The sequence below is a fragment of the Miniopterus natalensis genome, chromosome X (assembly GCF_054644295.1).
Source record: "Miniopterus natalensis isolate mMinNat1 chromosome X, mMinNat1.hap1, whole genome shotgun sequence".
NCBI classification, from domain to species: domain Eukaryota; kingdom Metazoa; phylum Chordata; class Mammalia; order Chiroptera; family Miniopteridae; genus Miniopterus; species Miniopterus natalensis.
In genome coordinates this window covers 73,469,203-73,485,310 of record NC_142103.1, presented here as the reverse complement: position 1 = coordinate 73,485,310, position 16,108 = coordinate 73,469,203, and the positions used below count along the sequence as shown (strand labels likewise).

The following is a 16,108-nucleotide window of genomic DNA, read 5'->3' as shown; positions in this document are numbered from 1 at the left end:
ACTGTTTATTTTGAGTTAAAGCTAGTATAACTTTAGTATACAAAATACTATAGCTGGGCAGTATTTTTTAACTTACAAGTATTATTTAACTTACAAGTTAAATAAATCCTTGTAAGTACACACTGCTAGAGAAAGTTGGATTTTCAGTTTCTCCATGGGCAATTTTGTTAAGAATCCTTCCATTGCCAGGGTATCCCATTTGCGCCATCCTATGCTTTTATTCTCTCAGAAGAATACCAAGTGTCTCATGGAATCTCAGGATCTTGGCTTGGTATTGTGTTTGGGATTATAGATTTAGAGCCTCTTCATCCTTCCTGAGCTGATAAATCTAGACTGTGTGTGTGTGTGTGTGTGTGTGTGTGTGTGTGTGTGTTTTCTAAGACGCTTCCATATGTGGTGGTTGGTGCTCTCTGGGAAGGCCTGTTGGAGCAGGAGTTGTTTTGTTTGTGTTCTAAACTTAAACGAAGGTCAACCCAATTGGAAAACCTCAATTTGCCCTTGGGGCAATCAGTCACCTGGTACAGGTTCAGCTGGGTTGTGATGAATGTCTGTCATAGCTCTAGAGGAGTTTCAGCCAGGGATTGACTCCTTCATGTCAAGGATATAAATATCAGATGAACTGCTCAGATCCAATATGTGGGCTTCGAGATGACCTCTTTTTGGTACCCAGCTTGGACAGGGGCCACCCCTTGCTTTGAACTGTGTGCGTTATCAACTCTTCTCTGCTTCTCAAATGCTATTTTCTATGAATCATTCATCATTCCCTGGTCATTAATACAATAAATTTTGGTGAACATTAAGCTCTTACCTCAACTCCTCCAGCCATGGAAAGAAAAAAATTACATGTACATACACACAAAACCCAGCCTTTTTACTTTCAAAAAGTTTCCATCATTCTGCAGAAAAGGTACTCCAATTCAATGGGCATTTGAGCACAACAAAGCCCCCACTATGGTTTTGATGAAGCTCTGTAGAAGTACATAGCTGACAGTCAAAATATAGATGTATATGTATCCTTTTCTTTCTTTGATAGTTTATTTTTACTCTGGACTAAGTAGAAATGAACCCTACTTATGAAATATTTTTTAATTTTTTTTATTGATTTCAGAGAGAGGAAGGGAGAGGGAGAGAGAGATAGAAATATCAATGATGAGAAAGAGTCATTGATCAGCTTCCTCCTGCACAGCCCCTGCTGGGGATCGAGCCCACAACCTGGGTATGTGCCCTGACCAGGAATCGAACCACAATCTCCTGGATCATAGGTCAATGCTCAACCTCTGAGCCATGCTGGCTGGGCCCATCTATGAAACATTAACTAAAGAGGAAATCATTTTCCTTTTGCTTGAATCTAGAATAACCTAGCCTAAAGAAGAAAGAGTAACCAACTCTCTTTTCCTGGGAGTGTCAGATGGGCTTCTGAAAAGTAGTACTTACTCCAAATATTTTCTTTGAGGGAGATGATCCCATGTGTCTAGATGTGTACACATCATACATCCCTCCACCCATGTAGATTCATGAACAAAGTCATACACAAGGATTTATTTTCAAATTCAAGTATGCCTGGCTCATTTCTTTGAGTGTTTGGCAGCTCAGATTGCTAAAGAAAGAGGTTCCTGAATTCTGAAACAACTGTCAGGAGCCTGACAATTACTTGATGTTCTAATATGTAGGGCACTTACAGTGTTTTGTTTTGTTTTTTTCTTTCACTGTTTTAGATTAAACTTCAGACACCTGGATATTATACTTAATTTCTCCCTTTTTCTCCCCACATCAAAGACATCCACTCAGTTACCAATCTCTGTCATTTCTAATCCTAAAATAGCTCTCAAATCTATCCAATTATCTCCATCCCCACTGCCACTTCATCATCATCTCACACCTAGACAATTGGAATGGCTTCCTAACTGGGCTCCCTTATGCCTGCAGTTCTGCCCAGATGCCTCTAATCCATTCTTCACTTTGCAGCATTTTGTAGCCAGGGAACTCGTTCTAAACCAAAACTGTATGTCACTTGTCTGATCATTTTTTTTCAGTGGTTCCCCACTCTTTCTAAGTCTCTTGACTAAGATCCCCATTATGGGGCTCCTGCCTACACAGCCAGTACTTTTCCCCTGTGCTACTTCCAACCCTGTCCTAATCCCCCCATCCCAAACACTTAGATATCCAAAAGTACCAAATTATGGGCTGTTACCCCAAGCACAACCTGTTCTCTTGTATTTCTAGGCCATTTTACAAACATTTCTTTCTACCTGGAATGCCATCCACTTCACCCTTGTCCATCTGACAAATCCCTATACTTTCTTCAAGTTAGATCAAAGGTCACACTTAGAGAAGAAATGTTCCTTGATACCTCTAAGCTCTTCTTTCTTGATGTTTTCATTGTCCCCTTTATATCACTTTATTGTGGCCTTAAACATATTTTATTGTAATTGTCTTTTCCCCTGAGCTGGTTGTTCCTCATGGAAGAATTGCCTCACCTAGAGCAGCGAGGAACTAAGACACCACAAAGAGGCTCCTTTAGTGATTCAGAACCCAGAAAGAATCTTGAGATTGACCAAACTCGAAGCCTAGAAAGCTTTCTACTTTGATGTTGCTTATTGGTACATGTTACTGGAGAACTAATAACAAAAGATAAAAAATGTAAAAAATTTGGCTGAGCTAGAGAAAAGGAATATATGGAATACAAATCATCATCTTCTTAACATGGCATTCCAGATGCTCCACATACTGGCCTCTGCCCTGCCCTCCAGCACTGCCTCTCCCTCCTCTGACTCTCACTCTACCCTCCAGCCACACCAAAATACTTACAGCATCCCCACCCCTTTCATTTTGTGGTGTATCCTACATCCATACTTTTACTCATGCTGTCTCTCTACCTACAGCACATTTCCCTTTGCTTTAGGTAACTTCTACCAATACTTTAAGATTTATCTCAGGCCTCACTTATTTCAGGAAGCCTTCCCAAAGTAATCAACATACCATAGGTGAATGTGTGCATATGTCCCCCCCCACACACGGGAGGGGGGGCAAGGGAGGGAGAGAGGGATTGAGGGAGAGAGGGAGAGCTGGATATATGCCTGTGTAAATCAGGACTCTTGCTAGCAAATGATAAAAATACAACACATATAAGCTTAAGCCAAAAGAAATGTGTTATTGATACTAATTGAAAATCACAGGGGTAATTTTAGGCATAGCTAGATCCAGGTGCTCAAATGATGTCATCAGCAATCTGTTTCTATTTGTTGGCTCAGATCTCCTCTATGCTGACTCAGTTTTCAAGCAGGCTCTCCCTGCATGATGGCCAAGATATCTATCCACCAAGAGCTACAGATTTGCATTTTACCACTTAGCAACCCCAGTAGAAACACTTTCTCAATAGTTCCAGCAAAAGTTCTAGAATTGAGTCTATCCCTGAACTAATAACAATAGCCAGAGAAACAGAGTTCTCTGATTATCCATGTGTTAGTCAGGGTTTTCCAGAGAAATAGAAACAATTATTTGTTGTTTGTTTGTTTGTTTATTAATTATAGGAATCACATGATTATGGAGACTGAGAAGTCCCATGATCTGCTGCCTGAAAGCTGGAGAACCAGGAAAGCTGGTGGTTTAATTCAGTCTGAATCCAAAGGCATGAGAACCAGGAGTGCCAGTGTCTAAAGGACAGGAGTAAATGGATATCCTAGCTCAAGCAAAGAGCAAATTTGCCCTTCCTCTGCCTTTTTGTTATATTCTGGCCCTCAACAGATTGGATGATGCCCACCAGCACTGATGAAGGTAATCTATTCAGTCTACTGTTACAAATGCTAATCTATTTCAGAGGCACTCTCACAGACATACCCAGAAATAATGTTTTACCAGCTATCTGAGCATCCCTTAACCCAGTCAAGTTGATATGTAAAATTAATCATCACACTAGAGTTGGCTGATGTACCCATCTAGGTGGGATGAGATCTGTTACCAGAAGAAGCCATGTTAGGCAGCAAAACCCCCATATGTTAACAGTTTTCCTCTTATATTCTCCCATGTTCCTACCCTTTCAATGCCTCTGATCATACAGTATCATTCATATTTGAATATATATATCTGTCTCCTCCACTAGACAGTGAGTTTCTATGTCTATTTATTGCTATATCCCTAGAGATAGCATGGGGGCTTGGCTTCTAATCGGTATTCTCGATCAATAAATGATGAGTGAGTGGCCTTGCTGTGAATTTTGAACAGGTGATTAAATTACATTGAGCCATACTGAAGGCTAATTCAGGAAAATAGTTTAATTTAATAATTAGATAAATTAAATAATTTGCCTCTAATTTATTTGATTAAATGCATAATTATTACTGGGTTGCATGGTAAAGAGACAGAAATAGTGAATGGCTCATTCAACAGTCCAAAATTATATAATAAATGCCTTCTATGATTCAGGTACTATGCAAGAGACTAAGATTATCCTGTCTATTAATTAACCCTTTACCATTAATGAGAGTCAGTAGTGTATAGTGTGTAGTGATTGTATATGTGGGCTCTAGGATCCTGGATTAAAATTCTAGCATTTGCATTTACAAGTTAAGTCAATCTTTGGTCAGTTACTTAACCCCTGTGCCTAGATTCTTCTGTCAAATGGGAATAGTACCTACTATAGAAGGTTGTTGTGAGGATTAAATGCAGAAACAAATGTTAAGAATTGAGAATAGTATCTACAACATTTTATGTGCTTAATAAGCTTCAACTTTTATTATTAGCTATGAAAAGAAGCTCCTCTCTACCCAAATAATACTTTATCCATTATACTTGACCTGAGACAAGTTCCTGGGTTAGTGATTTAAATTTGAACATAAATACAACTTTTGGGCTTCAAGAAAATAGAACAGAATAGAAGCTTGTCTCAGCCCTGGCAGAATTGTATTTGGGCATAGAACCCAGAATCTTGGCTTTTTTAGTGTAAAATTACCATTCCCCAGTGAGCCACTAGGACAAGCCTCATGGATACAGGGAAGGAAGAAGTGGTCTTTCCCTTGGGGAAGAGTTGTTCCACAAGAGCTAGGAGATGACTTTTAAATCCCTACATTGCTGCTGCATGTGGCTCACTCAGAGAATCAGAGTATAAGCAAATAGTTTGGGTGGCTACACAGAGTTTGCTAACAACACATACTAGTTCTAAGTGAAGTCTTTGATTTAATGAAGAGAGTATGACATTTGGAAGCCAGCAAATCTGGGACAGAATCCTAACTCATCTCTTTACTGACTGTGGCATCTTGGGTAATAGTAATGATCACAGCTTGGGCCTTTTGAGTACTTAATATGTGCTAGTCACTGTTCAGAGCCCTTCTCATATACAGGGTGGGGCAAAAGTAGGTTTATAGTTGTGAGAATGAGAAAAAGAGTTTATTCTTGTATTCTTACTTATTAGTTATATTATTTTCCATATGAAAAACTGTAAACCTACTTTTGCCCCTCCCTGTATTCTTTCCTTTAATCCTTACAAAAAACCTTGCAAGGTAGATTCTTTTATTATTATCTTCTTTTACAAGTAGAAGAAGAAACTGAAGGGTAAAGAAGTGAAATAACTTGCCTAAGTTCACATAACTAGTAAAAGGGATCTCTCTCCCTAGGCACTCTAGCTCTAGAACTCATGCTGTTTATTATCTCTTCATGCTGCCCACCAGCTCAACCTCTCTGAGCCTCAAATTTCTCATCTGTAAAATCACCTTAATTGTGCCCACCTTCTAGGGTTGCTGTGAGGATTAGAAATAAGCTGGGGGAAGCATTTTGCACAATACTGGACACATGGAAGGAGCTTACTGTGTAAGAGTTATTATTATTCTGTCTCTCCATTGTTCCTACCAGCAGCAGGTCTGGACTTTCCTTCCTTTTTGCCAGTGCTATTTCTTGATTTTAATTAGCCTGACTACAAATTAGTTTCTATATGAAGAAGGTACTACTGGATTAGTTACAGAATGGAGAAAACTTTAATGCCAATGATTTTTTTTTTTTTAGTTCATCTTCAAACTGTGATTCTGCCTTCTGTGTCCCTGTTACATGCACCACTCACCAGGTGTCCCAACACTGGCAGGTGTCCCTCCCCACTCTCCAGCTAACCTTCCCAATGGGGGCTCCTGCTAGGCTGGCCATATTTCCTTCCACCTGTCATCTTATTATGGAAAAATGGATCTGAAAAGGACTGAAACAGCAGCCTGATGGGAGACCCTTGTGGACACAAATACACCTGAAAGGGATTTTAAGTTGTGGCTAGTTATTTCATTTCTTATTGGTAATTTTTATTTTCCTGCCACCCTCACACTGTTTTGAGTATATATCTAATCATAGCAACAATAAGAGTTAAGACTAAACTAAAAACATGGAAAGAAAGATAGCAACTAAAAAATCCATCAGTGACGAGTTGCACTATTATAACTGCAATGTAAATAGGTTAATGCAAATTCTCCTTTCCCTTAGATTACCAAATATAAAAGTGACAACAGCCCTGGCAGGCATTCTCAGTGCAGAGCGTTGGCCTGTGGACTGAAGGGTTGTGGGTTCGATTTCTGATCAAGGGCATGTACCTGGGTTACAGGCTTTTCCCCGGCCCCTGTCAGGGCACATGAGGGAGGCAACCAATTAATGTGTCTTTCTCACATTGATGTTTCTGTCTTCTTCTCTCTCTCCTTCCCTCCCTTCCACTCTCTCTTAAAAAAAAAAAAAAAATGGAAAAAATATCTTTGGATGAAGATTAACAACAACAAAAGTGACACCAGACATCACAACAATAGCTGTCTGGTGTGAATGAATCAAAATTATACTTTTGTAAATTTTTTCAGATTGGCAAAAAATAGAATACATTTTTTGTGTGTTGCAGAATTTTAGCAATTAGTTTATGTGTGCCATGAGATGAAAAAAGTTGAAAATCACTGCTTTACAAGTAAAGCCAACTAAGTAATTGACTTAATTTTGTCTTTCAATCTATTCATCCTATCAGATATACATACTCAGTCAGGCTCCCTCCCATTCTCTAGCCTTTCTTCTTCTCATTCCACTGTGACATGCAGCAGGGCACAGGAGCAAACACACTCACATTTCCATCCTCAATATTCCACTATCAGCTATGTGACCTTAAGCATGTTACTTTAACTTGTCTGAGGCTTAGTTTGTACATTTGAATAATGGGACTCACATTTTGGGATGGTGTGAGAATTAAATAACTTAATGTATGCAAAGTACTTAACACAGTACCCATATCATGTAAATGCTCAATGTATGTTAGTTGCTAGCTACAAAATTGGGATAATCCTAGCACCAACCTCAGAATGTTTCTAGGGATGAAATGGAAGAATAAATGGCAAGCCTCTGGTTTAATAGGTTCTAAATGTATGGTAGCTGTCATCATGAAAATTGTTGCACTGGGTGGTCTCATCCAGTAACAAAATTATCAGATAATACAGGGAGCATTTAATGCTCATGCTGATATCAAGTGGGTTGGTGTCTGAAGAGACATACTTGTTAAAAATTCCTTCTAAGCAAGCAGTACAAATCATGGTGCTCTGAAGGTCAAGGGGAGCCTGAGATAGTGACTCAGCAGGGAAATCACGTGCAGAATAAAGTTGAAGCTCTTTTTCTAAAAAAAAATGTCTTTATTGATTTCAGAGAGAGGAAGAAAGAGGGAGAGAGATAGAAACATCAATGATGAGAGTGTCATTGATCGGCTGCTTCCTGCACGCCTCCTACTGGTGATCGAGCCTGTAACCCGGGTATGTGCCCTGACTGGGAATCGAACCACAATCTCCTGGATCATACATAGGTCAACGCTCAACTCCTGAGCCACGCCAGTCAGGCAAGATGAAGCTCTTTTTAAAACCATGAAAAAACTAGGGGGCAAACAAGATGATTAATGCCAATTGTAGAAATTAATGGGGCAGCTCCCAAAGGAATATGCTAAGTAGTCAGAGGCAAGTCAGCTAGAAAACCTTAGAAGAAAGCTTAGGGGAGTTGAGCAGAAGTGGGAGGTGTGATCTGAACCCAGGAAAGAAAAGTGGCTAATAATAATAGTTAATACCTATTCTATATTTAGAATTTACTATGTGTCAAGCATTGTGCTAAGCAATTCATGTGCAGTATATCATTTTATCTTCCTTATCATCCTATAAGGTAAATTTTTATTATTACACCCATATTATAGTCTGGACCCATGTATGCATGGCTACAAAAACCTTAAAGTATACCAAGACCCAGAGAGAACCTTCTGGAAATAAGCCATTGAATCAGGTTTCGTATCCATAACTAAATTCATCATCTTTTCCCAGGGAATCCATCCTTTGTTCTGTACTTCCCATCATAGCACTACCATCCACCCAAGCCAGGAATTTGGGATTCAGTCTTGATGTTTTATTCTTAATTGAGTCAGCCACTAAGGCCTTCCAATTTTGCTTCCTATTTCTTAAATCCATCTTTTCCTCTCTATCTCCTGCAAGCCAGGCTCTCATGGTCTATTCTAGCAGTGTCCTATCCGGATTCTCTGCCTCTAGTTTTGACTTCCTTGGAATCAATCTAGCCTACAAACTGCAACCAAAATGATCTTCCTTCTCTCCCTCCCTTCTTCTTTCCTTCTTTCTTTTGTTCTTTATCTCTATTGTTGAAAGTGTTACAGATGTTCCCTTTTTCCTGCCATTGACCCCCTCCTCCCCACTCCGGCCTCCTCCCCAGGCATTCACCACACTATCATTTGTCATGAGTTATACGTATTTGCACATAAGTTCTTTGGTTAAACTCTTCCTATCCCCCATCCCCCCCTTCCCTCTGAGATGCATCAGTCTGTTCCATGCTCCCATGTCTCTGGATCTATTTTGTCAGTTTCTTTTGTTCATTAGATTCCACTTATAAGTGAGATCATGTGATATTTGTCTTCTCTGACTGGCTTTTTTCGCTTAGCATAACATTCTCCAGGTCCTTCCATGTTGTCTCAAAGGGTAAGAACTCTTTTCTTTTCTTTCCTTTTATTCTACAAGGTAAATCTTTCTAAACTGCAAATTTGACCATGTAATTTCCCTACCCAAGAAATTCTAGTTGTTCCATAATTTTCCTGAGTGTTGTCCATGGTTTGACTCTCCCTGTCCTCCTGAACTGTGCCTATTTCTCTAGCTTCATCTCCTGTCATTCCCTATCCCCTGAATTTCATGTAGTTCTTCCTTACTCATATCTGTAGTCCATAGTCTCATGAGTTTGTGTAATATATTCTGTCAAGTTCATCCTTTCCAATTATTTTTACTCTCAGCCTTTAAGTCTCAACTTAGGCATCAGCACCTTCAGAAAGCCTTTCCTGATGCGTGAGCATGCTAAGTGACTCTCCTCTGGCCTTGCCCTCCTCACCCTCTGTGTCTGATCACTTACAACAGCATATTGAAATAATGCTTATGGATCATGCCTTGTTCATTTTTACATCCCCCAAACTTAGTGAGTTCCTGATCCATAGTTAGGTTTTGATAAATGTTTTTGAACTGTTGCAAGCACCTAGGATCTGTATCCAAGTAATGCTTGAGGTAGAGACCAAAGAGACCTAACAGAAATAACTACCAATTATGAAACACTTACTGTGTGGTGATGTCCAACTCTGAGTGGCACCCACTAAACCCCTATTGTGTCTTATTTTCCTCTCTAGCTTTTATCACCATCTGTCATATTATATATTTTACTTATTTCGTCATTTGTCAGACTTCTCCCACTATAATATTAACTCTACAAGGGTAGTAATATTTGTCTTTGTTTATTGTTGTACCCCCAATGCATATCAGTGTCTTGCACATAGTAGGTTCTCAGTAAATATTTTTGAATGAATATGGAAGGTAGACACTTTCTTTTCTTTATTTTAAATTATATTTTATTTTTATTGTTGACATTATTGAGGGTAAGCACTTTCAATGTGCAATCTCATTTGTTCTTCACAACAACCCTGCAAGGTAAGTAGTAATGTTTCTATTTTATAGGTGAAGAAAGTGAAGCCCCTCACCACTCACACAAAGAATGACAGAGGTTTTGAGAAACTGGTATATTTATTGAGCCTATAGATTAAAAGATGATTGATTCAAAGATCTGGGTCACAAGATGTGGAGGTGCAACAAAAAATGCCAACCCAATAAAATAGCAACAAATAAGTGAATCTCTGACAAGCTGAATTAAATAGAAAGACTATACTCTCTCCCAAGGGAGAGACTGTACATTCCTACATTTTACAAATGAAATCAGTTTTGCAACCTGAATAGCTATATCTGCTGTTCTAAAAGAATCTGGGGACTTGTAAGGACTTCAGTAGAAACATTATGAGGCAAGTCCATTGGAGCAAAAATACAGAGATAAACCCCTCAGGATGTGCAGAGAAAAGTTAGTCTGTGGCCCAGAGAATTGGAGTGCCTGTTGTGTGGCCTCTGTAGGTACAAACCACGTATACCTCCATAAGGGTAGAAGAGAACCAAACACTTTGCAAAAGGTCGTGCAAGGCTCTTCTAGTCAGGGTCTGGAATTTATCCATAGTGTTTGGAGGTTGGCTAGATCTCAATACAGATGACATAGTCCCAAAACTTTTGAATTCTACCTCAAGTTTTGGCCTCTGTAGTTACATTTCAGCTTTCGCTTCTTACAACCCACTGAAGACTTATTTTCAAGTTTCTTACCTGTATATTTTGAGGCTAGATAAATTAGAAGGGGAGAAAAACACAGGCTTAAGAAAAGGAGGGCTGTTCCTATATATTCTTGAAACTCTTTCATTTTCCCAGAGGGGTGAAGTTTTCTGAAGTTTCCTAAAAGATTATCTAAGAAGTAAGATTTTTGCCCCCTGCATGTCAGCTGTCTCCAAAAGAAAACTATCTGGTATTTGTATCATAATTCAAATGTATCATGTATCACAATACATTTATATTTTATTGTGTGCTTTTCACTTATACTTAATCCTTATGATCCTTTTATAATGGAGGAAATGGTGGCTCAGCAAAGGCATATAGCTAGGTGAAGGCCATACAGGTAGAAAATGGCAAATTTAATTTGTAAGTCTTAAGGGATAGCAAATCTTAGCCTTGTATATTCTACCTTTTATTAGAAACCCCCTTCAAGATTCCTATGGTAAAAATTAAATCATCATCTTTGTCCCCCACTTCTAAAACCTTGTTCTTCCTTTGTTCCCTATCTCAGGATATGGAGCCTTTATCCATCCCAGTGTTCAAGTCAGGCACTTAGGCGTTAGCCTTGACTTTGAATCCCATGATGTGTCTTGAATATGTTCCCTCCTCAATAACACTCTACCTCACTACCTTATCTCAGACTCTCATCTCCTCTCATCTGAACTGATGCAATGACCACTTCACTGGCTTTTCTGCTTCCTTTCTTACCCTGCTTCATTCTCCAAGCCAGAAGGACCTTTCTAAAGAACAAATTAGATCAAATCATTACAATTCTTCAATAACTCCACATTGCCTTTATGTTAAAATATGAATTCCTTAATTTGGCATCACACTCTCCCTCCTTTCTCTCTACATTCCTTGACATGAACTTTACACTCTACTGACTGAAACTTTTAGTTTTTTAAAAAGGGCATAAACTGATCTCATATTTATTGAACACTTATTATGTGCCAGGTTGTATTCTAAAAGTATCATTTCCTATAATTTAATTATCAGCAATTATTCTATGAGGTAGATAATTTCATCACTCCCATGTGACAGAGGAAGTGGATACAGAGAGTCTAACTAACTTACCAAAGGTAATTCAGTTAATTAGTGTAAGATTTGGGATTTGAGCCCAGGCAGTCTGGTTCCAGAGTCTGTGTTCCTAACTACTACCTTACCTCTTTCATTCCTTTCTATTCTCCCCTTCTCATTGTCCGTAAGGCTAACCCCTTTAAAATTTAATTCAATAATCTTCTGTGGGAAAATTTTCGTGGCCACTCCACATTCCTTTTCTACCTCTGAATTAGATCTCTCTCTGCTGGTTTCACCTAGAACCTGTCCATTCCTCTAATTATAGCACTTGACATATAACTTGCGTGCCTATTCATGAACTTCTTAAGGTCAGGAAGCTTGCTTTAGTCACATTTTATTCCAGCATGTGTGTAACACAGTGCCTAGCACACTTTAAATGTTTGATGAGTAATTCTTCTTCTGGAAGATCTCCAACATATAATTAGGATGAGTTCATATTTGCCAAAACATACAAATCCAAAGGCGATATCCTTTACTATTCTGGAATCCCTAGAACTTCTACAAAACTAAGCACAAAAGTCTTCTAGACAGGATGGGATAGATAGACCATGAGCTGCATTTTAAAAAATGTTTTATTTAAACATGTTTTCAAAGTTACAGAAAAGTTGTAATAATAAGACTTGTACGAAGACTTATATACCCTTTACTCAGATTCACCTAATGTTAAAACATTTTTCCCATTTGTTTTATCATTTGCTTGCTCTATCGTCTATCATCTACTTATCTATCTATTCATATACATAAATTATAGTTGATTTTTCCTGAACCATTTGAAAGTATATTGCATATATCATGGCCCTTTCCTGATAAATACTTTTGTATTTTCTTATGTAACCACAATATGGTTATCAACATCATTAAACTTAACATCAATATGATACTTAATATCTAGTTTCCATATTTTATATATGAACTATTCCATATTCCAATTGTTGCAATTGGTCATTCTTTATAGCATTTTGTTGTTGTTTCTGCCAGTATAGGATCTAGTCTAGGACCAGGTATTGAATTTAGTTGTCATGTACTTTTAGTCTCTTTTGATCTAGAACATTTCCACAATATTTCTTTCTATTTTATGACATTGCTATTTTTAAGGATATAGTCATCTCTACCTTATGCTTTAAAAAAATACAATGTTCCTCATTGTGCTTGCCTGATTTTCCTCATGATTAGATTCAAGTTAGGCATTCCAGGATCAAATACCACATAGGCTATGTCTTTTTTAGGGAATCATACATGTAAGCATATCATATCTTTCTGCCTCTTCATTGGTCATATTAATTTTTTTGGTCATATTAATTTTGATTTCCCAGTAATGCACCTATATAGTTACTATTTTTATCTCTTGCAATCTGCAGACAAATACACTAAGAGCCTACTCCTCATTAAAATGTCCCTAGATTTGGTATACATTTATGCTTCCCTGAACCAATCCTTATCATGATGGTTGCAAAATGCTGATTTTTTTCCAACTCTAGCACTCCCTCCACATTTACCAGTCAGTCCTTGGTATTCTACTATAAGTGTGAGCCTTCTCTTTTCCCTCTTTATTTACATATTATCACCATAAACGCATAGGTTCTTATTTTTCATCAGTGGCTTATAATTCAATACTGTCCTTAATTATTTTGGTTCTCAAATTGTTCCATATTTGGACAGGGTGAACCCTCTCACCGGTTCCTGTGTCTTTGTGATATGTTCCATAAAGTTTTTTAGCATTTCCTTACTTTCTGGCATAACAAGATATTCCAGGCCTATCTTGTACCTACCCTGCTCCAACTCTGGAAACACCCATTTCTCCAAGAAGCGCTGACTTCTTTCAGTGGGAAACGGTATTAGAGAGTAAGATCTGGGCACTAGGTGTGTGAGTTGAATGAAGGAAAGGCCCTACGGGCCCTGGTCGGTGTTGCTTGGGGTTAGAATGCCAGCCTGCGCATTGGAGGATCTTGGGTTCAATTCCCAGCCAAGGGCATGCACCTGAGTTGCAGGTCCGATCCCTGCCCGGTGTGGGAGGCAACCAATCAATGTGTCTGTCACATCGATGTCTCTCTCTCTCTCCCCCCCACTCACTCCCACTCTCTCTAAAAATCAATTTTAAAATATCCTCACTCCTTGGATGAGGATTTAAAAAGAAAAGTCCTATGGGACCTGGCCAAATAGATAAGGACTGTCCTCTCTATGGGAAAAAGAGAGGAGAAGAAGGATTAGGAGATACCTGCAAGAGTATGCTCAGCTACTATGACAAACACTGTAGGTTGACTACACGACAACCTCATATGCTCACTCCTTATGCTAAAGGAACAACCCAGAGATGTTCATAGAAATCCCATTTCCATTTGCCTAGTGAGGTCTACTGGTGAGCTTGTGACTGCTTCTGATTAATAAGACTTTAGGGAAAGTCTGTTGTGGAGTTTCTGAGAAAAACTGTAGTATCTGATAAAAGCAGCAAGCCTTGAAAGAAAACAGCCTCTTTGTCCCATGCCTGTCTTTGCTGCTTAGAGTGTTGCTGAAGATATGATGTTTAGTGCTGTAGCAGTCATCTTGTGGCCATTAATTAATTGAACAAATATTTATTAAGCATATCCTATGTGCCAGGCAATATCCTAGGTACTGGGAATATATAAGTAAACAAAACAGACTAAAATCTCCACTTTCATTGAGCTTACATTCTAATGTGGGAGAGAGGAAAAAAATAAAATATGTGGTATGCCTGATAGTGATTAGTGATATGGAGAAAAATGAAGCAGGGGAGGAAGAGAGGGAACGCCAGCAGTGGGATTATAATTTTTAATTGGGGACAGTCTAATTAAAAAGAATTTATTTGAGAAAAATGGCATGCTTCATGAATTCAAGTATCTTCATACAGGGGCCATGGTAATCTTCTCTATTGTTTCAATATTAGGGAATATGTGCTGTTAAAGAAAGGGGAGACATTACCACACACCTAGGATGATAGAACATTAAGATGGAAAAAACATGGGTCTTTGATGACATCATTGAACCACTGAATTAAGCAACCCTGAAATTAACTTGCTTCCATACTTTTTGTTATGTGGATCATGAAATATCTTTATTGTCTAAATGAGAATTAGTCAGATACCTGTAGTCACAGCCCAAAGCACTGTAACTGATACAGGGGTCATTAAGTAAGTTTGCTTGGCTGGCTCAGGAAGTAGATATGGGGCCAGCTTTGTGATTTCAGCTGTGAAGGATTGGGAATATGGGAGTGCTAGAGTTGGAAAAATCATCATTTTCCAACTATCATTTAAAGATTGGTTCAGGCAAAAACAATGGACACTAAATCTGGGGGACATTTTAATGAGAAGCAGGTTATAGGCTGGTTAGAGGGCAATGTTAAAAGGCTGGATGTTACCAGGAGTCCCAGGAAGGGAATTATCAGCTGGGAAAAATTGAAGATGACCTTGAGAACATAAAGAAGGGAAGAATACAAGTACCAGAAAAAGGAAAATTATTTGGGAGATGGGAAAGCACATGAGGCAAGAAGGCACAACCTTTGTCATAAAAGCCTTGGGGTGGAACTGCAGTTTTGATTATTTTGACTGGGTGACCTTGGGTGAGTGGCTTCTTCTTTGAGCCTCAGAGTCCTTATAAAATGAGGGTTATGCCCGGCTGGGTGTGGCTCAGCGGTTGAGCATCGACCTAGGATCCAGGCGATCAGGGTTCAATTCCCGGTCAAGGCACATGCCCGGGTTGCGGGCTTGATCAATGACTCTCCCGTCGTTGATGTTTCTATCTCTCTCTCTCCCTCCCTCTCCTTTCCTCTTTCTGAAATCAATAAATATATATTTTAAAAAAATAAAATGAGGGTTATAATGTCTCCCTTAAGGTAGATATCGAAGGGTTAAATGAGATATTTTATATGAAAGTTCCCTGGCATGTAGCAGGTTTTCAATAAGTAATAGGGCTTAATGGACCATATCAATATAGCATAGGGGTAGACATGTGGGCTCAAAAGTCAGACTGCTTCAAGTTCAAAACCTTGCTCAGCCACTTACCAGATGAATGATTTGGGCAAATTAAATAATCCCTGAGTTTCAGTTTCTTGAAAATCAAATAGTAATGATAGTGATGTCTCAATTGTTGCATTAAGTTGGATGCTACATGTAAAGTGCTTAGAAGAGTATCTAGTTGAGTAAGTGCTCAGTATGTTAGCTGGTACTATTAAATGTGACAGATATTTCAGAGAGGATCACTGCATTATGAAAAAATTGGTGTACTCAACTGTACTCAGAACTATCAGAGGAAGATTAACAGTAATTAACAAATCCCAATTTATAGATTTAAAGAAAATCTTTCTTGTCCCTCATCAGAAGCTCTTGGAACATATTATTAAGCTTTGTAACACTAAATCC

At 38.6% G+C, this 16,108-nt stretch overlaps 1 pseudogene; it reads right to left on the bottom strand.

The window, feature by feature from the left end:
* Positions 1 to 14,559: 14,559 nt before the first annotated feature.
* On the bottom strand, positions 14,560 to 14,659 carry LOC148090573 (U6 spliceosomal RNA; annotated as a pseudogene).
* Positions 14,660 to 16,108: the final 1,449 nt, after the last annotated feature.